This window comes from Hordeum vulgare, chromosome 7H, assembly GCF_904849725.1.
Source record: "Hordeum vulgare subsp. vulgare chromosome 7H, MorexV3_pseudomolecules_assembly, whole genome shotgun sequence".
In the NCBI taxonomy this organism is placed as follows: domain Eukaryota; kingdom Viridiplantae; phylum Streptophyta; class Magnoliopsida; order Poales; family Poaceae; genus Hordeum; species Hordeum vulgare.
Window position 1 is genome coordinate 318325606 of NC_058524.1, and position 24480 is coordinate 318350085.

Genomic DNA, 24480 nt, shown 5'->3' on the forward strand with positions numbered 1-24480 from the left:
AGCCATTGGCATCAAGTTGGCAGCTGAAAAGGCAAACGACACGACCCATGCAAATGGCACAGGAGGCGTCTTGTGCAAGTACGGTGCGACCGAGCTCTCGTGCAAGTACGATGCAGACGGCCACTACCCATTCTTGGCAATAAATTGGGCTAGTGAAGCGTCGTGGACACAGCTGCAACGCCATGTTGGGTGGGACAGAATGCAAGCGGGGATGGAACCACTCTTGTTTTGTCGCGTGCCGCGCCTCTCGCTCTGTGGCCCTCCATTAGTCTTACTGTGTGGCACGCCTTGCCCTCTTGGAACGGACGTGCATGTTTTGATCTACCGAGAACCACCGATGATCTTCTTGTTTGACACGCTGCAACCTCTCAGCGGTGAGCCGACTATGTTGCTCGGCTGCCCTGCTGCGCCGTGGGCCAAGGATCTGCTCAACCCTTGCAATGAAGCACAACACATCATTGTCTGACGCGTCGTCGGGAACGCCATTGACCTAGACGGGGCGTTGCACCTGCACCCGATCTGTTTGTCGTTGTGGAGGTTGATGGCAAAGGAGGCGCTTGGTTGTATTGGTATGCTTGGTAGATGGGCCAGGCTGCACTACGTGTGCATCCGCGTGTGTCACGCGCTGACTCTTATGATCATTCGCTTGTGGCGGGAAACTGATGGCGAAGCTTGCACACGTGGACAAAAGAAACGCATGTGTGGTGTCGAAGCATGCATTGGATTACTCGGGCTGCAACACAGTGACAAGAAGGGTCAAAGAAGCAAGAAACGGTAAGTTCACAAATGTGATTTTTAATAATAAAAAGTGTCTGTGTTGCACTATCTGTTTACGTACCGCCACACACCCCCTTATTATATTGGCTAGGAGGTGACATGGGTGCATGTTTGATTATTAAATTGCGTTATATCGACCAGGGGGTGAATAGGTGATTTAATTCGCCACTTAGGAAATTCCTTGTGAGGAAAGTCCTTAGTCGCGAACTGAGTGCACATGACTAAGTACTCAAAGGGAGGTGCAACACAACGAAAGCATAGTCATCAGGGTGTAATGAAACGTTTAGATTGCACAAGTAGTGTGATGAGGACATGCAGGTGAATAATAAGTTAGGTTAAGAATTTGGGGTGAGGAATTTGAGAAAGTCTTCAGTCAAATTCTTCAAACAGTAAAGATTAAAGTCGTCAGCATACAATTAATGAGATGATAGGGTTGAGTAATTAGAACTAGGTGCTCGATGAAGACAATGGTTTGATGACCCAGTTCCAACTGCTCTAACAGTCGTACGTCTGGTTTGGAGCGGCTTGGTATTCAAACCAAAGGACAAACAGTCCCAGGACAGTAAGTCCTAACCGTATTCTCCTTGAGCTAAGGACACATAGTGCTCGCCCAACACTCGTGGTAAGTCTTCAAGGCAGACTTCCAAACCCTCACAAACTTGGTCACTCGATGATCAACAATTCACTGTTGGATGCTCTAGACTATGATGCCTAACCGTCTAGAGGATGCACAATCTTCAAAGGTGATGCAATCTCTTCAGTGATGCTCAATTACTATGGGTTTTGGGTTTGGGTTTGGGTGTTTGGGGTTTTTCCTCACTTATGAATTTCTCTCAAAGTCTCTGAGGAATGGGTTGCTCTCAAATGACAAGTGTCAGTTTCTCTCGCGGAGCAGCCAACCAACTAGTGGTTACGGGGGCGGCTATTTATAGCCGGGGAGCAATCCCGACATGAATTGACATAAATTCACGAATGACATGACCGTTAGGTGGATAAGGTTGGGGACAGCTGGCGTGTAGCACAACCTTGGTTGGAATGTTTCAGCTATGGAAGTCCTTATGCCACTCATGTTACTCATTGGTAGGCATTACGCATTGGCGAAAACCTAACTCCTCAGTTAGAGCAAATTCCTCAAAGACCAGAAGATCATCATCTCTGTCACTTAAGAATTTGACTAAGCTGTTGAAGATTCCCAAAGGCTTCATCTGAAGGGTTTGTATGTGTAGGCATTGAGATGAGCATCACTTGGAAACTTTTCCTTACGTTTACCTCGACCCCCTTTAAGGGTACGGTGGTCCTATGACACAGAATACAGAAAATCAAACTATGAAAACAGAAGTATTTACGCTTCAAAGTCCTCGCATCGATTTCTTCATGAACACACCAATTTCCTCACTTTCAAAGTCTTCAACTGAAGACATACATTTTTAGGGCTCGATATTCTTCGAATAATTCAAACTCCTCGGTGACTTATAGAGCCTGTGTATACTCACAAACATATATGTCTCTTAACCTATAAGTCTTCAATACACCAACATCACTAAGGGGCACTAAATGCACTTACAATCTCCCCCTTTTTGGTGGTTGATGACAAATAGGCTAAGTTTTCAATGGGAATAATAATATGAAGTGTAAGTACATAGTTTGAGGAATTTGAATGCAAAATATAGAGAGACTCCCCTTGAAGATGTGTATATTTGAGGAATTTGCTTTGGACTCAAAATGCACATTGAGGATTTATACCATGAGATCACCCCCTATATCTTGTAATCCATGCAAGCTTTTGACATATATCATGAGGTAATTGAAATGCATGATGGAAAGTGGAGTCTGATGAATTTCAACATGCATGCATTAATCAGTGTGAGGAATAAGCATGCGATGAAAAATAGTTCAAAAGTGTGAGACTACCACCAGGCATAAGTTTACAACTCATACAACCAAACACTTGAGAAGAACGAGAGTTGGAACTTCAACAAAATATAGTTCAAAATCCCATAAAGTAGACCCGCTTGAAGACTAACTCAGATTTCTCCCCCTTTGTCATCAAGTGATGAAAAGGGACGAAACTGAGGACTATCGTCCTTAAAGAACATCATTTTTTGGTGGAGGAGGAGTGTTGGGGTCGTTCATCGCAGTTGTGTCGTCAAGATCTTCAACTTCATCAATTGTGCCCGTTGAAGAAAATGAGCTGACCACCGATTAAAGAACTTAATTTTCTTGAACTTCTTCTTGGGCGGCCAGGACGAGTCAACGTCTTGCTGGAACTCCATTTCAGTGAGTTCCTCAGAGGTCTTGAGGTGAGACAGAATGGACCATGTGCGGTCGAAGATCTCATGAAGATAATAGTGATGTTTCTTCACGACATTCTGAGTCACATTGAGATCTTTCATAATGGCACCAAACTGATGCTTTACCCATTTGTGATTGTGATCAACCTTGTGATAAAGACTTAGCAAGAGCTCATAGTCAGTCATCACACGCGGTGCAAATTCATGGGGGGCGTTGCCTCTCGCAGTTGAGTCCTGAGAAGCAGTGTCGCCATTGGTGGAGTAAGACACAACTTTTCAAAATTGGCTATCAAGGGCCCGAGATCCTTCATCTATCATATATTTCCCTTTGCCTTCAATCATCTCAAAATATTTCTTGACGACTTCAAGTGGTGGCAAGTAGGTGAGGTGATTCAGAATATCTGCCTTGTAGGAAACTGTAGATCTGGCCCTAATGAATTTCATAATCCACGACGCATAAGGCTTCAGGTCAAAAGGTGACAAAGCAGTGTTGGCCAGAGTCCTCATGAAGAAATCGTGAAGGTTATTGGTATCCCATGGATGATATTGAAGAGAAAATTCTTCATGGAGCCCAAAATTTCTTCATCGTTAGAGTCATGACCCTTGATTGGACAGAAGGTCTTGGACAAAATTCGGTAAACTGTCCGGGACAGATAAAGCAATTCCTTCAAGAGGGACGTGGTTCTTGGCTGCCTTCCAAGAGCCAAAGGCTTCATCATCACTTGCATCGGATGATTTGGTAGTTCAGTTTCGTCATAGACGCATCTGTCTCCTTCTCAGGGAATTGAAACCAAGACTACACGAAGTAATTCCGTGGTAGGGGCTTTGTAGTGAGTGTTTCGAGTCATCAAGTCCAGAACCCAAGTGTTGACATCTAAGACATCTCCTAAGATGTGCAATGTAGAATAGAATTGAAGAATGATTTCTTCATTCCAGTCATAGATGTCCATGCAAAATGGTAGTAATCCAGCGTCAAGAAGAACACGAAGAACTGAAGTAAAGAAAGGAATATTCTCCATATCCACAAGAGGAATTTGCCGATGCGGAAAAACCATGTCCTTGTTGAAGAGTACAACGCCATAGTAGTTCATATGAGTGAGTGTCGAGAATCCTTTGTGCCTTATCCTTGGAGAGTCATAAGGATTTGCGGCGATGAAGTAGTCATGTTCATCAAAGAATTTTTCCTTGTCAAACTTTGCCCTTTTTCTTCCAATGTAAGGCTGAAGAGTCTTCAGTTGAAGATTTGGTTTGAACCAGCCCACAAGTCTTCGAAGATCTTCAGTTTGAGGAATTTTGGCTATGGCCACTACTGACTGAGGATTATCAACATGAGGTTCAGAGGTAGTGTCTTCATTCTGAGGAACATGGTCTGCAGCTACACTTTTCCAAGTTTGATGAATATGCTATGCAGATTCATCAATGTCATGTACAACAACTTCCTCACTAGCTATTTGATTTGTAGTGTCCTCAGCTGATGTAGCTGATCCAGTCTCCACGATGGACTTCATCGGAGTGCTCTTGTCGTCAGACCCTGTACGAATTTCAGTGGCAGCATGGGACTGGGGAACTTGAGGAATTGGAGTGGTCAATGGTGAGTTGGGATGAGCCTCTTCACAATAGTCGTCATTGGTTACTGGTGTTGTGGTGCCAATGTCCACATATTCATTTTCTTCATCTCCCACATCTATGTTGTGCTGTCGTGGAGGAGATGAGGCTTGAGGAATTGAAGGATTTGGACCAGCTTCAATTTCTTCATCAATTGGTGTGGAAGCAGCAGAGTGAGTGTCTTCCATTTATTCATCCTCTTCTTGGATAACGTGCTCGACACCAACAATCACATATGAGCATGCTGCGTTTGTAGGGGTGCATCAATTGGAGCAGTTGTGGAATTTGTCAAAGTCTTCAAGCGTTTTTCTTTTGAGGACTCTAAGCTCGTAGAAGCCTTTCTCTTAATTGATGCTTCCTTTTCAGCAGCCTTTGTTTACTTCCCTTTTGATGCAGAAGGAAGCTTCACTTTCTTCACTTGTGAAGATTTTGGAGGAGGAGCAATTTCTTCAGGCACGGCTGATTCATTCATCCTGGCAGTAACAAGTTCTTCAGGCGCAACCATTTCTTCAGGTGCCCTGGGAGGTTCGTCAATTGGAGGAATTTCATCATCAGAGTTGTCAGGCAGTTCATCTATGTAGTTATCCTGAGGAGTTTTAGGTTGCATTTGGCTACAACCTGCTTGTTGTTGTCAGTGATGACTTTGTTTACTATATTGACGAATGTGACTTTTTCGCCCTTCGAGTCTGCTCTAAAGCGATTGTATTCTTCACTGAGCCTCTTGATCTTAGTTTGAGCGGTGAGAAGCTAATCAGGGGTCATAGTCAGAATGTTGTTCTTCAGAAAGCTCTCTTTCTGAGTCTGAGCCTTTTTTGGCTTGCTTGGACTTGTGCGCCTTCCATTTTTCCTCATTGATGAAGGCTGCCAACATGTAACTTGGTCCAGATGGTATCTTCAAGTTGTCAATCGGTGCGAGAGTATTTTCATACCAGATATCTACGAAATCTAGTATCATCTTTGGATCCATCATAAGGGGAATGGCAGTGCCTTTGTCCTGTGCGACCCTTTCTTGCTTTTCCTGATGATTGCTGCAAGTACTTCATCATCAGCTTCATCTTCTTCTTCTATTGCAGAAGGAACATTAATGACTTTGCTAGGTTCGGGCCTTCTTCCTCGTCCAACGGTCATTTTCTTCTTGATGCTAGCACTTGAAGAAGTATGTGCAGAGCCTGAAGAAGATGGCCCTGATGGAACTTGTGAGAACCCGAAATTTACTGCCAGACTCTCATGTGTATATTTGCTAACCCCAGGATCATTGTTGACAACACAGAATGGTATCAATATGTAAAATTATTTTAATACATATTGCCACAAGGCATACATTGACAAATGTCTCATGACATTTATTACAATCAGAAAACAACGAAAAATACAATGCATAATGACTCCTTCTTTGCCACAGGCAGTCGATGTAGACCACGTGTCCTCACTCCTACGGATCATCACAGTAGTCGTAGTCGTCACCTTCATCTTCATGTAACTCTGTTGTCAACAAAAGTATTGCCATGAGTACATTACGTACTCAACATGCCTCCCTTGGAGAAGGTCCTAATAGCTACATGTGGCTTCAAAGGAAGGCTATATGGCTCATTTGCATACAAGCTAATTTTATTTGAAACAATAGATTTTGGATAAAAGCAGTTTCTGATGAAAACATGATTATATTCAGAATAACTTTCATCAAAGTGAGGATCCCCGATCAACTCACACTCATCATAGGTTCCAAGAATTGGGGCAAAGAGGGAATAAACAAGAAAGGTCATGTATGTCAAGAAAGATTCATGTGTCGTCCATGACCGTGGACACGACTATCTGAATAGTTTTACACTCTGCAGAGGTTATACACTTTACCCACACGACACAATCCCGACTTGTTGCCACTAGCCGTCGCTAGCGTAGTACACCATTTGGTACACCGGCATGGAGATTGTGACGAGGTCTTTCATTAGACCACACTTACTGTGCCAAGCCCACTAGGTTCCTTTACGGAAGTAACCGCAGTTCAGAGCCCGAGCCCCCTTTTATCACCAGGATACTCCTCACAAGGCAGCTACCCCATCTGCGGTACGACGATGACAACAATAAGGGTGAACTAACTAATCAACCAAGCTAGTGCCCATATAGCATGTTGTTGGGGAAATCGACACCTATGGGAAGCTCGAAGAGTCCCTTGAGCATTCGAGGGGAAGAGAGAGGTGGCGTCGAGGGCGGAGCTAGCGATCCACACCGGTAAGGTCCTTTACCCAGGTTCAGGCCGCTTGGCGTGTAAAATCCTACTCCTTCTTAGTTTGTATTGGGTGCTTACTGCATGGTGATTTGCTACAGTAACTTAGTCAGTGATTAGGGAATCTCCAATCCGCAAAAGTACAACCCCCTGAGAATGAGCCTTGGGCCTCCTTTTATAGGCAAAGGGGTCACCAATAGTGTGCTCACGGGTTGCATAGTGAACAATGTTCACCGCTCTTCTTCTACGGTAGTGTCAGGAGCAGTAAATGGGTTGTCTGACCCCTCACTTGCAGCGAGGTGAGCGCGACACGTACCCAGGTGAATCGACACGTGGGTCTTGTGTTGGCGCATGAAGGATGCGCTGGAGCGGTCGGATTGTGGTAGAAAATGGGGGAGGACACCTGGCGAGCGGAAGGAGTTTGCTGGCCTGGCGTCTGTGTTGGATGGCTTGGTCATCTTCCCAGCAAGGAAGACATGCCGGGGCCTTGAACACTATCCTGGCAAGGAGGGCTAGCCGAGGGCCTCGCCAGTCTTAGCGAGTCTTCCCGGGAAGGGGGGCTTGCCGGAGACTTGTGGGGCTTCGGGAGCCTTCCCGACAAGGAGGGCTTGCCGGGGAGTTGCATCTGGGTCTCTTTTACTCCACGCTCTCGGAGAGAGGGGAAGGCGTGGCCTCAGTGGGTCTTGGCTTGCCTTCCTTCCATGCTTCCTTGTGCACTGCTGCAAGGTGCGTCGCCGGTGCCCGTGCACAAGTCTGGGGCACAAGGCACCCCAGTCTCTAGTTCACCAATAGGAGCCCCCGGGCCTGGGCCACACACGCGCACGGGGCATGGCTGGCCAGGCCCAAAGTAGTGCACGGGCTCCCATGGCAGGGGACTCTGTAGTTTTGAAGCCGTTGCAACCGACCTTTTCTCACATCGCGCATAGAGCGCGCGAGGTGGAGAAGGGTGCGTACAGTGGCCTCGCCACCTCCCGACGCATTACTTCCACGCGTGAGGCATGCACAATAACGGTTAGGCAAGTGGCGTTCGTGGCCTTAAAGGCCGTAGTCATGGCAGGGCCCACCCCCGCATGCATTGGTGCAGCATGGCTGTTCTGTGTTTGCCCGTGATCATGGGTGATTGGGCGAGAGGGGCGGCGGTTTCTGGAGTGAGGAGATCTAGCCCCAGCGCTTCGCCCTATAAATTAGGAAATTTGCGGGGGGTTTTTCTCATCCATCCACTCCTAAAACATTCAGCACCCCCGGCTTGCTTCTACAAAGTCTTCTCTAGTTCCAGGTGGCTCCCGCCTCTAACCACAGCTAGGGCACGAGGGCGGCCACCATCGGCCGCCAGGACGACAAGGGGATCCCATTCGGATCATGCCGCAACTTCACGGGCCGCAGCTGCGGAGGGCGGCACGAGCGCCCGAGGTGGCGGAGGGGCGAGGGGCCGCGGTCGCCGCGGAGGCCGTGGCCGGGGAAAGCGGAGTGCTACTCCAGCACCTCCGTGTTCTCTCCCAGCGTCGACTTCTCCTACGTGGGGCGGGCACTCGGATGGGACGGCACTAGAGTTCGTCATGGAACTGCACGGCGTCCCTCGGGGCCATCTGCACCTCCCTCGCCCTTTTTCTAGGGCAATGGAGGCCGCCAAGCATCCCTTCTTGTGGTTGCGGGCGTATGGTTGCTCCCACGACGCTATGCAGGTGCACGTAGATTACTCGAAATGCCGGTCCATGTTCCTCGGGCGTGGCTGGAAGGGCGTCGCCCGCGCCCACAACCTCGAGGATGGGCATGTCCTCCGCTTTAAGCTAGCGGAGGATAATATGCTATCCGTCAAGTTTTATGGGCGCTCAGGTGTGCGTCTCGGCTGCTGCGAAGACAGCTCGAGCAGTGCCGACTGTCCCTCCTCGAGCGATAGAGACGAGGAGGAAATCGGCAGCAGTGGTGCTCCTGGCAGGGCAGGATCTCGGGGGGTCAAGTCGGAGTATGACTCCCCGAGCCGTGACTGACTGCCGGCCCTGCCGCCGAGGCCCGCTCACGCCTCTCCCCCCTAGCGGGTTTACCTTGCCGGAACTGGCGTCGGTGCCTCGTGTTCGAGGAGGAGGCACCTCCTCAAGCTCTGAGTTCTCCATTCCCTCTGCCTGGGCCACCTCACCGGAGCTGGTGCTGGTGCCCTGGCTCCAGGGGGAGGCGCGCTTGCGGGCTCCGGATCCTTCTCCCCTTCCTGCGCCCTTCCCTCTGGTATTAAGCCAGAGGGGCCAGGTGGTGCTTGTCCGGGCTGGTCCCGTTCTCGTCGGCACAATGCTGGTCTTGGAGGAGCCAGCATTGACCGTACCGCGAGCTCCACCTTTTTGTCTTCTTGAACTTCTGTCCGGCAAGCGTGTCCCTCGCCAAAAGACACTATCATAGGTTAGAGTAGTAAAAATCATTCATGTAATATGTCTGAGTCTCTTTCAAACAAATGAATGAAATGTTGCTTCCTTTGAGTGTGATCCTTCCCCTTGCATGATACACCCTTTGAATTTTCCGGAAGCTTGCCGGTGCGACTGGTCCTTACGTTGTGCTTTGAAGAACGGATCCTTAGCAGTTCGCTTGAGGGATCGTTACCGGCTAGGCTCCTTGCCGCACAGAGTGCAACCGTTCGATCATCGAGCGCGGCTCGAGGAGAAATAAGGTGTTGCGTAGCCGCTTGGTTTGTTGACCAAGTTTGAAACAATGTGAAGGCGCTCTATGGCCGCTAAGGTCATTGAACTAGTTCGAAACAGAACTAAGGTGCACTGATCCTAACAAGGTTCCATCTACGTGCAAGTTTCTCAAACAAGGTTTGGGATCTCGACAAAGGAAACAACCTATCTATTATGAAATTTCATCTAGAATATCTATCACTTATCTGTCGTGCCGCGACCCTTCTCCCGCGATGCTTGGGTCCTTTGCCTGGGCCTCAGATCCCCGGCAAGCAGGAGGCTACACTTTCCCGACAACTTCCCCTCCGGCAAGGTCCTTGCCTATAGTCCTTGACTATTGTATAGAATGGGGTTGCCAGAGTATAACTCCTTTTCCTGTTTTGCCAGGCCGTACTGGCGGAGCCCCCGAGCACACCTTCGGCGGTGATGCGACGCTTCCAGGGGGAAAGCGTTTCTGCTGGAGTGCGTGCCTGGGCTTCGGGGCCAGTTGGCGCATCCTCAACGGTTATGCATCACTTCACGGAGGTGCGTCGGCCGGAGTATGCGCCGGAGGCCTCGCTGAAGCCCCCAGGCATACCCTCGACAGCAGCGCACTGTCTTGGAGCGGCGCGTCAACCTGATGCTTTCAAGCTCGGGGCCTCCGTCTCCCTAGCCCAAACTCGCGCAGCGGGGCGCTCGTGCACGCGTTAGGGGGCCATGGCGAAGTAGAACGACCACCGCCGCGCCCTTCTTTGAGGAACTGCAGTGGTGCCTCCAACTTCCCAAGATCTGCCGCGGAACTTGCTTGAACCCACGAAAAAGCTCTCAACCACCGACCCCTACCTGGCGCGCCAAGGACGTCAGGGGAAATCGACACCTATGGGAAGCTCAAAGAGTCACTTGATCGTTCGACGGGAAAGAGAGAGGTGTCATCAAGGGCGGAGCTAGCAATCCACACCAAGATGGTCCTTTATGTCACGCCCAAGATGCGACCCTATCCTCAATTTGGCACGAAGGCCTCGTCAGGGATAGAAGCGCATCTCGTCGTGTCGCAAGAATGGATATCGTGACAAGTACATGTACTGAAAAGAAGAGATATACATACAGAGTTGGCTTACACTCGCCACAAGCTACATCAGAGTCACATCAGTACATTACATAATCATCAAGAGTAGGAGCAGGGTCCGACTACGGACGAAATCAAACGAGAAAAATAAGAACGACGTCCATCCTTGCTATCCCAGGCTGCCGGCCTGGAACCCATCCTAGATCGAAGAAGTAGAACAAGAAGAAGCAACTCCAAATGAACAATCAACGTGCTCGCGTCAAGTAACCTTTACATGTACCCGCAACTGGTGTTGTAGTAATCTGTGAGCCACAGGGGACTCAGCAATCTCATTTCCAAAGGTATCAAAACTAGCAAAGCTTAATGGGTGAGGTAAGGTTAAGTGGTGAGGTTGCAGCAGCGGCTAAGCATATATTTGGTGGCTAAACTTACGAGTACAAGAAATAAGAGGGGAAAGATCTACGCATAACGGCGTGAACTACTGATGATCAAATGAATGATCCTGAACACCTATCTACGTCAGACATAACCCCACCGTGTCCTCGATCAGAGCAAGAACTCACGAAAGAGACAGTCACGGTTACGCACACAGTTGGCATATTTTAATTAAGTTAACTTCAAGTTACCTAGAACCAGTGTTAAACAAAGTTTCCACGTTGCCTCATAACCGCGGGCACGGCTTTCCGAAAAGATTTAACCCTGCAGGGGTGCTCCAACTAGTCCATCAAAAATTACCACAAGCTGCATAGAAATCCTCAATCACGAAGCTTGCGATCTCGTCGGATTCCCTAGTGGAAAACCTCAACTCTGAGATTACCCAAAGCATCACCGGAATCCCGATGCACAAGATATCTCGTCAAAGGTAAAACTAATCCAGCAAGGCCGCCCGGCGTGTCAACGATCCCGATAGGAGCCACGTATCTCGTTCTCAGGACACGACGGATAAGCACAGCGTACGGTGGCCTGATAGAAATCTCCCGAGTTGCCCCGGGTTGGCCCCGCAAACGGCTCTAGTTTTGGACCAGCACCAACAGCACTGCCCCCCTGTATTATGTAGAATTACTCCTCGGGTAGCGCTAACTCCCTATGCATTTCAGTATTATCAAAATTATTATGTTGGGCAAATAGTTCCAATGTTGGGCCTTGCTAGACCAGCCTTAATCTAAAACGAATTATCAAGGGGGTCCCCATAACAACCCCGATCATGTTAGGAGCACCCAATTATGGAACATAACACCGGTAACCGAAACTAAGGGGGCAAAGGTGGAAGAAAACACCAGGCTAGAAAGGCCGAGCCTTCCACCTTTTACCAAGTATATAGGTGCATTAAATTAAATAGCATTTAATATGGTGATATAACAAGGAACCCATGCTTTCACATGGAAGCATCTGCACCTGCAACTAGCAATGCTAACACAGGGTTGAGCAAGCAGTAACATAGCCAATCAGTGGTTTGCTAGGTCGAACAGGTTGAAGGTTTTCATGGCATTGTTGAGAGGCTAATATTTAACATGTGGTAGGCAACGAGACATAAACGGTAGAAATGGTAAAACTAGCATGGCAATGATAGTAGTGGTATCTGGGGAAATGATCATCTTGCCTGAGATCCCGCTTGGAAGAAGAATGCCTCCGTGAAGCAGACGAACCGACGTAGTCGAACGGGTCCTCACAATCCGGCACGCTGCGGAACTCTACCGAGACGAAGCAAACCGGAAACACAAATCAACACACGAAATTCACCACGCGATGCACAACACATATGATGCATGAGCAGCTGAATACATGCAAGTCACGGCATGACAATTCACACAACCAACACTACACATTAAGTGAAGTTCAATATGCAACGGGTTGCATATTGACGAAACTCCACGTTTAATTATTTAGTTCACTCCCGGTTATTTACACGGCAACATTAATGTTGTCAAACATGCAAGAGGTGAAGCGGAAATTAAACTACCTATCTAGACATTTTAAATGAGGTCGGAAATGACATATAGCACCTCCGAAACGACCTCACATGGTAATTTTCAATTCTGTCCAGATCTGAATTAACACATTTAATTAGTTGTTAAACAGAAAAACAAATAGGTTCATGTGATTCTACGCGTCATTTCAAGCAATTTACACATAAAGAACATCTCCAACAGAGCTACGGTTCAAAAGATACAAGCATCGCAAGATATGATGGCATGAATGCAATATGTGTGCAACGACGGCTACGAGCACTTCAAAACAAACAACTAGCAAGAGAAAATGAAACTACACAAGATTGTAAGCAAGTTTCATATAGGACACGATCAAATCGGAGCTACGGATCAAAAACTATGAGCAAAACAAGAAAACACTACAATCTGCCAAAATCAGCCACATAGCATCTTCTACACCCCGCAGCTACGGGCTACACTACTCCGATCAACTCAAGAAATACATGGCACGAAAGAGGGAAAGAAGCACTACTACAAAAAACTAACAACAACTAGCATGGCAGCAAGGAGCACTAGGAAAAGAAGACACAAAATGGCATCTCACACATTATTCCAGACTTAGTGAAAATTACACCTCATGAAAGTGCAGTTTTCGATCTGAAGCCATATTGACAGCAGCAAAACCTATAGCTACAGGTCTCCAAATGGCATAAAAATTTACAGCATTCTAGAGAAACACAAGGGGTGCAACTAACTCCATTGAACCAACCTCAAAAGAGCTACAGATCACAAGATAGAAGCAAGACAAGACAACAACAAAATATAACAGATTTCAGACTTAGAAATATTTCAGCTCCTCCAAATCAGCACTATTTCTAGCAACTTGAGAGCAAGCAAATCACACCTAAACATGCATTTCTGTTGCAACCAAAAATACCAGGGGCTAGTCTAAACACCCAAGAAAAACTCCCTAGTTGACAACTTAATCAAACGGAGCCCGGAATAAATCCTACGAATTAAACAAAAGGGCATCACGGCAAAATATCTCGCGAACTAACTTGCTCTAATGCTAAAATCAATTGCACAGAAAAATCCGTGGGATTTTTCTACCCTGAAAACATATATAAATATGTGGGGTTGCACAACAAAATAAAGCCACACATAAATGTGGGAAAATAACCTATATACGGGAAAATAAACTAATGGCAAACCCTACACGTAAAAATACCAATGATCGCTCTAAAATACATGGAATAATGGTCCCTAAGGCATACGGGCTATCCAGACACGCACGAAATATATTACGAGATGCAAACATAATAGGACAACACGCTAAACTAGGCGTTAGGCACGCTAAAGTACATCAAACAAATAAGCAAGTTAAATATTCGGATACTACGTGAAATTCTACACCAAATACATATGCTACACGTTGCGAACCAACTTACGGATTAAAAACTACGGACGATTCAATATACATATATTTTTCTGGAATTTAATTAAATTCCGAAAACAACCTAAATATCTAATGGGCCGAACAGCTGGACACAATTTAGCTAAACAGTGCATGAGCGTGGAGTAGTGGCTTGGGCGGGGGCTCTCACCTTGCGGGCCTTGGCCCAGGAGCGGAGAGGCGGCCTGGCCGAGGGTGCCAACTGGGCCTGCCTCGAGGTGGAGCTGCTGGGCCAAGGGGAGCTGCGGGCCGCTGCTGGCGCTGGTCGGCCGCGGCGCTGGGGAGCCCACCCGCTGGCGAGCAGACCAGGGCACTGCCCTCGTGCTCCCGTGCTCGAGCACGAGGCCATGGCGGCTGCTCGGCGCGGCTTCAGGCGGGGCGGCGTGCGGGAGATGGCGGGGTCGGCCACGAACCCGACGGCGAGTGCATGGGAGGCCGGATCCGGGCGTCAGAGGGCACTGGGCGGCGAGCACAGGAGCTTCGAGGCCATGGTGCGCGGCTGCTAGCCGGAGGAGGATGGCGCCGAGACGGGGCACCGCGGGCAGGAGGGGGGGGGGGGGGTGAGGGCACCGGCGGGGTTGTGCACGGGCGGCGGGAGCCTCAAGCGGCGCGGGCAGGCCGCCGGCCGGTGGCTCGAGGCGCGGGGTTGGCTGCGGGAGCATCGGCTCCAAGTGGCGGCGCGGACGAACCGGGCTCGGGCGGGCCCCAGATGGGCTTCGCGGGCCCGGCGGCTGGAGGGGGAGAGAGAGAGGTGGGAGGCTAGGGTTTGGTGGGGGCTGCGAGGAAAACGAGGAGGAGAGAGTGGTAGGGTGTCTAAAGAAATACCCGGGGTCTATTTATAGACAAATGGGAGGCTAGGTTAGCCGGAATTTCGTTCCGGATCCAACCGTGGGGTCGGATTCGAACGATTCCGCACGCGGGAACGGGTATGTGGCCGTGTAGAGGGGATATCCGGAGACGAGAGGGAGAACGGGCGGCGCGGTAACGATTTTTAAAACAACGACAAACGTCCGACGGTAGACCGAAGACGTTGCCGCTACGGACGACCGTTCGGGTACCAGACGAACTCCGATCGCGACGAAATTCGACTGGCGGTTTAACTAAAACAAATTACGACCACATGCCAAGTTTCATCTGATCAGAGAAACTTTAACGCACACTTTTAAAACAGGGTTTCGACGATGCCACGGGCGCGCGTGAGTGCGGTCGGGCTCAGAACGGACAACGACGAGAACCGGCAACTAACAACGGATGCAACTTTTGAAAATTGGCAGCAACGGAGATGCCGATGCAATGCAGATGATGCAAAAGATGCGATGATGATGCAACAAAAGAAAATAGACACACCACGAAAACAGAAAGAAGGGGGAATCTTCTGGACGTCGGCATCGGGCTGTCACACTTTACCTAGGTTCGGGCCGCTTGGCGTGTAAATCCCTACTCCTGCTTAGTTTGTATTGGGTGCTTACTACAAGGTGATTTGCTACACTAACTTAGTCGGTGATTAGGGAGTCTCCAATCCCCAAAATTCCACCCCTGAGAATGAGCCTTGGGCCTCCTTTTATAGGCAAAGGGGTCACCAAGAGTGTGCTCACGGGTTGCATAGTGAACAGTGTTCACCGCTCTTCTTCTACGGTGGTGTCAGGGGCAGTAAATGCCTTGTCTAACCCCTGCCCTGCAGCGAGTGGATCGTTACACGTACCCAGGTGAACCGACACCTGGGTCTTGTGCTAGCGCATGAAGGATGCGCTAGAGCGGTCACATTGTGGTAGAAAATGGGGGAGGACAGCTGGCAAGCGGAAGGAGTTTGTTGGCCTGGCATCCCTGTCAGATGGCTTGGTCATCTTCTCGGCAAGGAGGACTTGCTGGGGGCTTGAACACTTTCCCAGCAAGGAGGGCTTGCCCGAGGCCTCGCCAGTCTTATAGAGTCTTCCCGGCAAGGGGGGCTTGCCGGGGTCTTGTGGGTCTTCGGGAGCCTTCCCGACAAGGAGGGCTTACCGGGGCCTTGTGAATCTGCCCGGCAAGGAGGGCTTGCCGGGGCCTTGCATCTGGGGCTCTCATATTCCACGCTCTCGGAGAGAGGGGAGGGCCTGTCCTCGGTGGGTCTTAGTTTGTCTTCCTGCCATGCTTCCTTGTGCATTGTTGCTAGGTGCGTCGCTGGTGCCCGTGCAAAAGTCTGGGGCACAAGGGACCTCGGTCTCTAGTGCACCCACACATGTGGTTGTACTATTTACACAATCTTCAAATGCAAGACTTATTAGGCCTCATGCGGCACGGACGAGTGATTTCTCCCTTCACATTGGGCAGCCAATCGCTCCTTCAATCCTTGATTCAGCTGTCGCCTGTGCCAGTATTCAGATGGTAAGTTTCACCCAGTGTAGAAGAGGATAGAGAAGGACAAGAAGGCCAACTAGCCAGCTCAACTATAACTTTCAAGTGTCAATGACTTAAAGGTCACTCAACAAGCACCAATAGGGTAATAAGTATGCCTAAGCATTTCTACTCTACCGGATTACTATATACTTCTACTCAGGTGTCAAATGGATAGGCAACAAGCGAATCAAGGTAATGTGTCAATGGACACGCTAGATACGAGATTAAAAACATGCATGCTGTAACCATAGAACTAAATGCAATTTATAAAACATAGGATAAGTATGATCAAAGAAGGAGGCATGCCTTCGTTGTTGAGTCCTTCTTCAGTAAACTGTATATCTCCATGTCCAACATCGTCACTCCTGACTCGTCGTAACGATAGTAAGAGACAAACAAATAAATACCAAAGCAATAAATTCCAAATAACACCAAAACAACAATAAGAGTGGATGGATAGCAAGATATTGATCGGATGAAGATTCCAAAATGAGGTATCATGATGGCGAAGGTGAGAGATAGGATTCAACGAAGTGATACGGTTAGATTGACACTGCTAAGGAAGGTTTGGCGATCAAGACTAACGTTTAGATACGAACTATGATATTGAGCACGAGTAGTTCCCACTAGATATCTCGATGAATTATATATGAAACTGCTACATAACAATCACAACGGCATCAACACACATGGAAAGGGAATCATCATATGCAGTTAACTACGCAATCAAACATGACTTCATAAATGTAAAAGAGAATCACAAATCAATATTTAGATGTAATCCAAATATTTATAATGATGAACAGTATCCAAACATGCACATCAACTATATAATAATTCAAAGGCAAGTGTCCCATAATACAACCAAAATAACATTACAATTCATACCAGTTAAGCAATGAAACATCATACAACACACATGATTCGATTTGTATCTAGATTTAGTCCTAAACAATAATAAACAACACATCAATAAATGAATAATAATTGTCCTATACATGACACGGTAATAAAACTTATTGTAACTTCATCAGACCAAAAGCAAGAGCAGGGCATGAATAAGAGTAAGAATTAACCATAAATAAATATTTAGATACTTCTAAATATTTATAATGGTTCACCAGAAGCAAAATCAAACATCATCCATAATTAGAATTAACAAGCATTTCTAGAACAAAAACAAACCAATACTATGGTACAAAGTTATTAATTGACTTAATAATAAGACACATCTCACACAATGCATTTGTGTATAGGATCACCATGTGTTAACTAACAGGACAACCATCAAACATACAAGTAACCATGAGAAGACACTAAACTAGGACATGCTATTAATACTAAGAAACATTATATATCAGTAACCGCTAACAATAGGATTACCACCACATGTTTGAAATAACTTAGCAAGCTATACACGCTAAGCATATGAGGAAAGCACAACTCGACTAACATAAAAGATAAACTACCATAAGCATGTGATGAATTATGGCGACAAGTGTCAGACATTCATAATACGAACAAGAGACAAAGGAAATCATATTGAATGAACAAATGGACTAATTACTCAACCGTAGCACATGGAACATAATAATACATGAAATAAAACTTGCGTGAATGATAGCTAGACATACAACAATGCAACAACTAGATGTAATGCTAAGCATGGATGAACACCACATGATTTGTGTGATATGGTACAAATATAATATACCACATATCTAGAACATAACATAGTTGATATCTACTAACATAAATAAAGCATGGCAATAGCACAAAACTCTAGGAGACTAGTTGACATGTATGACCATGGAAGCAGAAATAATTGGGGTTTGTAACATGCAACAGATGGACATATCATACTAAGCATGTAGACAAATTAAACAACTAAATCATGTCATCAATAATATCAAACAATAAACTATACTACAACGAGGAAAAAGATGACATGCATTACTATGTAATACAACCTACACTTACAAGTAGTTGGTGGACAACTTAGGTATGATATAATACATGAATTGGTACACAACATAACATGTCAGTCAACTAAGAATGCATAGCTACCATCGTGGGTTGATAAAATACCTTAGATAATTAACAAGAAAAAGGTTAGATGCTACATCATAAATCATATGTAGCAATACAAAACTAAAACATGACATGAAGCAACCAAGCACGACACAATGGATAACAAATATCTATAAAACAAGATGATTAGCTAGGAAAAAATATTCTATACAACAAATTGTAATGTAGTCACCTCCAATAACAAAGCATTTCATTTCACATCTAGCATAATTAACATATGCAACATGATTGAGAAAGAATATATGAAATAATTTAATATATTTGCTAAGTTAAATATAATAAATTAAACAAAAAGATAAATTATTCTACGATGAAACAAAAACAAACAATGAAAATTCTATGAAACTATACAAGCATGGCGAACGTTGACAAAATTATGTACGCACGCATAAGAGAGGACTACAAAACTTAAGTAAGTAAATAAATAAAATCCTTACAAACATGGTAATAATTTACAACACTCGTACATGCATATATGCTATGACTATTTACCGCATCAAAGGAAAATACACATGAAATAATATGTTCAACAATTTTCAAATAACTATAACCGGCAAAAAGGATAAATCTAACAAGTCACTTGCCACATCAAAATTGTAAGACAATTAGTTTGCACTCCTAGGCATATCACAATATAATAACAATACAATAGACCCACAAGAGAATTTTATCAAACTCAAATACCATCAGATATTAGGCATAAACGACTATAATAAAAAGTATGCTTAGTCGGATTGTCCAAACAAGTAATCAAACACCTCCACTAGGTTTATTTGGTCATGGAGAGGATTTCATAAGTTGAACATGAGGCCCTATGATGAGTGGAAACTAAGAAATCATGTCGATGTCAACATATGGCCCCCGCTTTTGGATGATCGCGACCCACTAGAGAAGAGGCCGAATAGATGCGAGGAACTTGATGAACAATGTACATGGACATGCGGAATTCCTCGTGTGTGGTGGACGGATTGCGTTCTTTCGTCTTTGAATGGAGCTGCGGCATGGAGAATAATCTTCTGGCGCAAGGGTACGAATGGAGATGCTTGGACTCACCAGGAACAAACACTTGCTTGCATGGAGTAGGAGCAGGTTGGCAGAGGATGACGAGAGATCGAGGAAGGCAAAACGCAGGAGGTCTGAGAGGAATGACAAAGGAGATCAGTGCGCATCTATATATACTCGAAGAATTGCAAACGATGAAGAGTTTAATTAATTAGAGGAGGGGCTGACTCTCCTGTACGTTTCCTGTATTGTGCGTATACATGTGAGTGGAGAAAGACAATGAAGCGCTAGGGGTTGGCTCCTAGGAGATGTGCCAAGTGGAAAGAAATACACCATGAGAGAGAGGGAATTAAAGAGGCAACATGAGTGGACGTGGTGGCTCTATCTCTCCTGTAGGCATGAACGAGAGAAACAAAGTGTAGGGAGAGAAAGAAGACGAGGCGTTCACTTCCTGGTACTTGGCTAGTTAGGCCAGGCCCAAGTGGCAAAGTGGGAGTGCAAAGGAAAAAAATGGGCCTGGTAGTTTGTACAATTTGGTTAGGCGGAAGAAATATATATAAAGAGAAAGAAAGAGGTAGAAAGGACTTGGAAATTCTATCCAGAGTTTTGATAGAAAGGAAAAACCGGAGTTCTTTTAGGGAAATCTAGAAAATAAATAAATCTTAATGAAACTCCAATAAACTTAGAAAAACAAGAAAAGGCAAAGGCACACAAATTCATACGCCGAAGAAGAGAAATAAATCATGACTAAACAAAATAAATAAATTCAATTTTAATTTAGGGTCGCATTAGTTCAAATTAAATCGCCCAAATCATAAATACACAATTTAAGCTTTTGCAAGCAATAAGATAAAATAAATTTTCCCGCCCTAATTTTTGGAAAACTTTTTCTCAAACATGACGAGAATCGGGATGTTACAAATCTACCCCACTTAACAGAAATCTCGTCCCCGAGATTCAGGCTAAGTAAAGAGAATAGGTTTGGGTTAACTTCGTGTGTGACTAAGTTCTTATCACAAGATTGTGGAATCATGGTTCACTTTGATCTTGGTTAGAGAAACTTCGGGATCTTGATTGGGGATACTTCTCTCATCGATATCCATTCTATCCTCATCATGTTTTACAAACAATCCTTCCATCTTGGCGACGGTGGTCACATAGATTTTCCGATTGGTTGATCACTCTTCGATCATGTTGTTCTTCCGTAAGTCAAGATTTGGCATGGATAGACTCATCGATCCTTCCTTCAGGTTGAACTTGATGGTAGGTGTACTCAAGGTCTTCAAATCTTCATCTTTTTTCAAAATGAAGGTCCTCGATCTTTGATCTCGACACAATCACAAGCTACTACCCCCCTTAAAAGAGGTTTCCATACATCTCAAGGTTACCTCCATAGTTTGTAGAGTAGAGGGAAAGAGCATAAGATGAGTAATAGAATCCTAGCAAGGTGGAGATACCCCAGAAGATAAACAAAATATAAACACCAATATAACCATGAAAATGTCCAAATAAAATTCAAAAGCAACTCATTTTGTCAAATACGATTTTAGCATGACTGCATAAAAAATGCGAGAAGAAAAATATGCAGACCATACTCACACAAAAATGTTATGCGTCTACAAGATACGAGTTCTACCACTACAAGGGTGTTAATCAACCTAATCCTATATGGCAGGTCACATCAAAACTTAGTGTAGATCATCAACTTTGACGATTGAAGCATCTTGGACGGTTGTTGACTTTCTGGGGTCTTGATCTGTCTTCTCTTGGAAATATGTTGCTACAAGGAGCTTCAAGGGTTGAAGTTATGTTGAAATTCTTGGCACGTCTTCTGAAGCTTCCGACTCTTCAACACCATGGGCCGGGAAAATGGTTTCACAACTATAAAGAAGATGGTAGAGAAGTAGATCTTAAACTTCATTTGAATAAGATAAGATAGGAAGTGCAATAGTGAACAAGGAGAGTACGAGAACGTTTCTTTTGAAAATAGTTTTCTTATAAAAATAGTCCCTAAGGCTTTCCATTTCTAACTAAGCCCACGCGACTAGGTCGACATGGCTCTGATACCACTTTTGTGAGAACCCGGAATTTACTTACACACCCTCATGTGTATATTTGCCAACCCCAGGATCATTGTTGACAACACAGCGAAATGGTATCATTGCACAATATGTAAAATTATTTTAATACATATTTCCACAAGGCATACACTGAAAAATGTCTCATGACATTTATTACAATCAGAAAACAACGAAAAATACAATGCATAGTGACTCCATCTTTGCCACAAGCAGTCGATGTAGTCCACGTGTCCTCAGTCCTACGGATCGTCATAATAGTCGTAGTCATCACCTTCATCTTCATGTAACTCTCTTGTCAAAAAAGTATTGCCATGAGTACATTACATACTCAACATGCCTCCCTTGGAGAAGGTCCTAATATCTACATGTGGCTTCAAAGGAAGGCTATATGGCTCATTTGCATAAAAGCTAATTTTATTTGTAAACAATATCTTTTGGCTAAAAGCAGTTTCTGATGAAAACATGATTATATTAAGAATAACTTTCATCAAAGTGAGGATCCTCGATCAAATCACACTCATCATAGGTTCCAAAAATTGGAGCAAAGAGGGAATAAAAAAGACAGGTCATGTATGTCAAGAAAGATTCATGTGTCGTCCATGACTGTGGACACGACTATTCGAATAGTTTTACACTCTGCAGAGGTTATACACTTTACCCACACAACACAATCCCGACTTGTTGTCACTAGCTGTCGCTAGCGTAGTACGCCATTTGGTATAACGACAGGGAGATTATGACGAGTTCTTTCATTAGACCACACTTACTGTACCAAGCCCACTATGTTTCATCACAGAAGTAACCGCAGTTCCCAGTCTGAGCCCCCTTTTGTGCCGAGGATACTCCTCGCAAGGCAGCTTCCCCATCTACGGTACGACGATGAAAACAATAAGGCTGAACGAACTAATCAAGCAAGCAAGTGCCTATATAGCATGTGGTTGTACTGTTTACACAATCTTCATATCCAAGACTTATTAGGCCTCATGCGGCACGGACGAGTGATTGCTCTCTTCACCTTGGGCAGCCAATCGCTCCTTCAATCTTGATTTAGGTGTCTCCTGCGCCAGTATTCAGATTGTAAGTTTCACCCAGAGTAGAAGAGGATAGAGAAGGACAAGAAGGCCAACTGGCCAGCTCAGCTATATATTTCAAGTGTCAATGACAAAGGTCATTCAACAAGCACCTATAAGGTAATAAGCATGGCTATGCATTTGTACTCTACCGGATTACTGTATACTTCTACTCATGTTAGAAATGGATAGGCAACAAGCGGATCAAGGTAATGTGTCAATCAACACGCTAGATACAAGATTAAAAACATGCATGCTATAACCATAAAACTCAATGCAATTTATAAAACATAGGATAAGTATGTTCAAAGAAGGAGGCATGCCTTCGTTGTTGAGTCCTTCTTCAGTAACCTGTATATCTCCATGTCCAACATCGTCACTCCCTACTCGTCGTAACGATAGTAATAGACAAACAAATAAATACCAAAGCAATAAATTCTGAATAACACCAAAACAACAATAAGAGTGGATGGATAGCAAGATATTGATCGGATGAAGATTCCAAAATGAGGTATCATGATGGCGAAGGTGAGAGATAGGATTCAACGAAGTGATACAGTTAGGTTGACACTGCTAAGGAAGGTTTGGCAATCAACACTAACGTTTATATACGACCTATCATATTGAGCACGAGTAGTTCCCACTACACATCTCGACGAACTATATATGAAACTACTACATAACAATCACAACGGCATCAACACACATGGAAAGGGAATCATCATATGCATTTAACCACACAATCAAACTTGACTTCATAAATGTAAAAGATAATCACAAATGAATATTTATATGTAATCCAAATATTTATAATGATCAAGAGCATCCAAGCATCCACATCAACTATATAATAATTAAAAGGCAAGTGTCCCATAAGACAACCAAAATAACATTACAATTCATACTAGTTAAGAAATGAAACATCATACAACACCCATGATTCGATTTGTATCTAGATGTAGTACTAAAACAATAATAAACAACACATCAATAAATGAATAATAATTATCCTATACCTGACACGGTAATACAACTTATTGTAACCTCATCATACCGTAAGCAAGAGCAAGGCATGAATCAGAGTAAGAATTAACTATAAATAAATACTTAGATACTTCTAAATATTTATAATGGTTCACCACAAGCAAAATCGAACATCATCCATAATACAAATTAACAAGAATTTCAAGAACAAAGACAAACCAATAGTATGGTACAAAGTAATCAATTAACTTAATAATAAGACACATCTCACACAATGCATTTGTGTGTAGGCTCATAAAGATGTGTTAACTAATAGGACAACCATCAACCACGCGAGTAACCATGAGAAGACACTAAACTAGGACATGCTCTTAATACTAAGAAACATTAAATATGAGTAACCACTAGCAATAGGATTACAACAACATGTTTGAAATAACTTAGCAAGCTATACACACTAAGCATATGAGGAAAGCACAACTCGACTAACATAAAAGATAAACTACACTAAGCATGTGATGAACTATGGTGACAAGTGTGAGACATTTATAGTACTAACAAGAGACAAAGGAAATCATATTGAACGAACAAATGGACTAATTACTCAACTGTAGTACATGGAACATAATAATACGTGAAATTAAACTTGCATGAATGATAGCTAGACGTACAACAATGCAACAAATAGGTATAATGCTAAGCATGGATGAACACCACATGATTTGTGTGATATGGTACAAATATAACATACCACATATCTAGAACATAACTTAGTTGATATCGACTAACATAAATACAGTATGGCAATAGGACAAAACTCTAGGAGACTAGTTGAGATGTATGAACATGTAAGCAGAAAGGAGCACACAAAAATTGGTGTTTGTAACATAAAA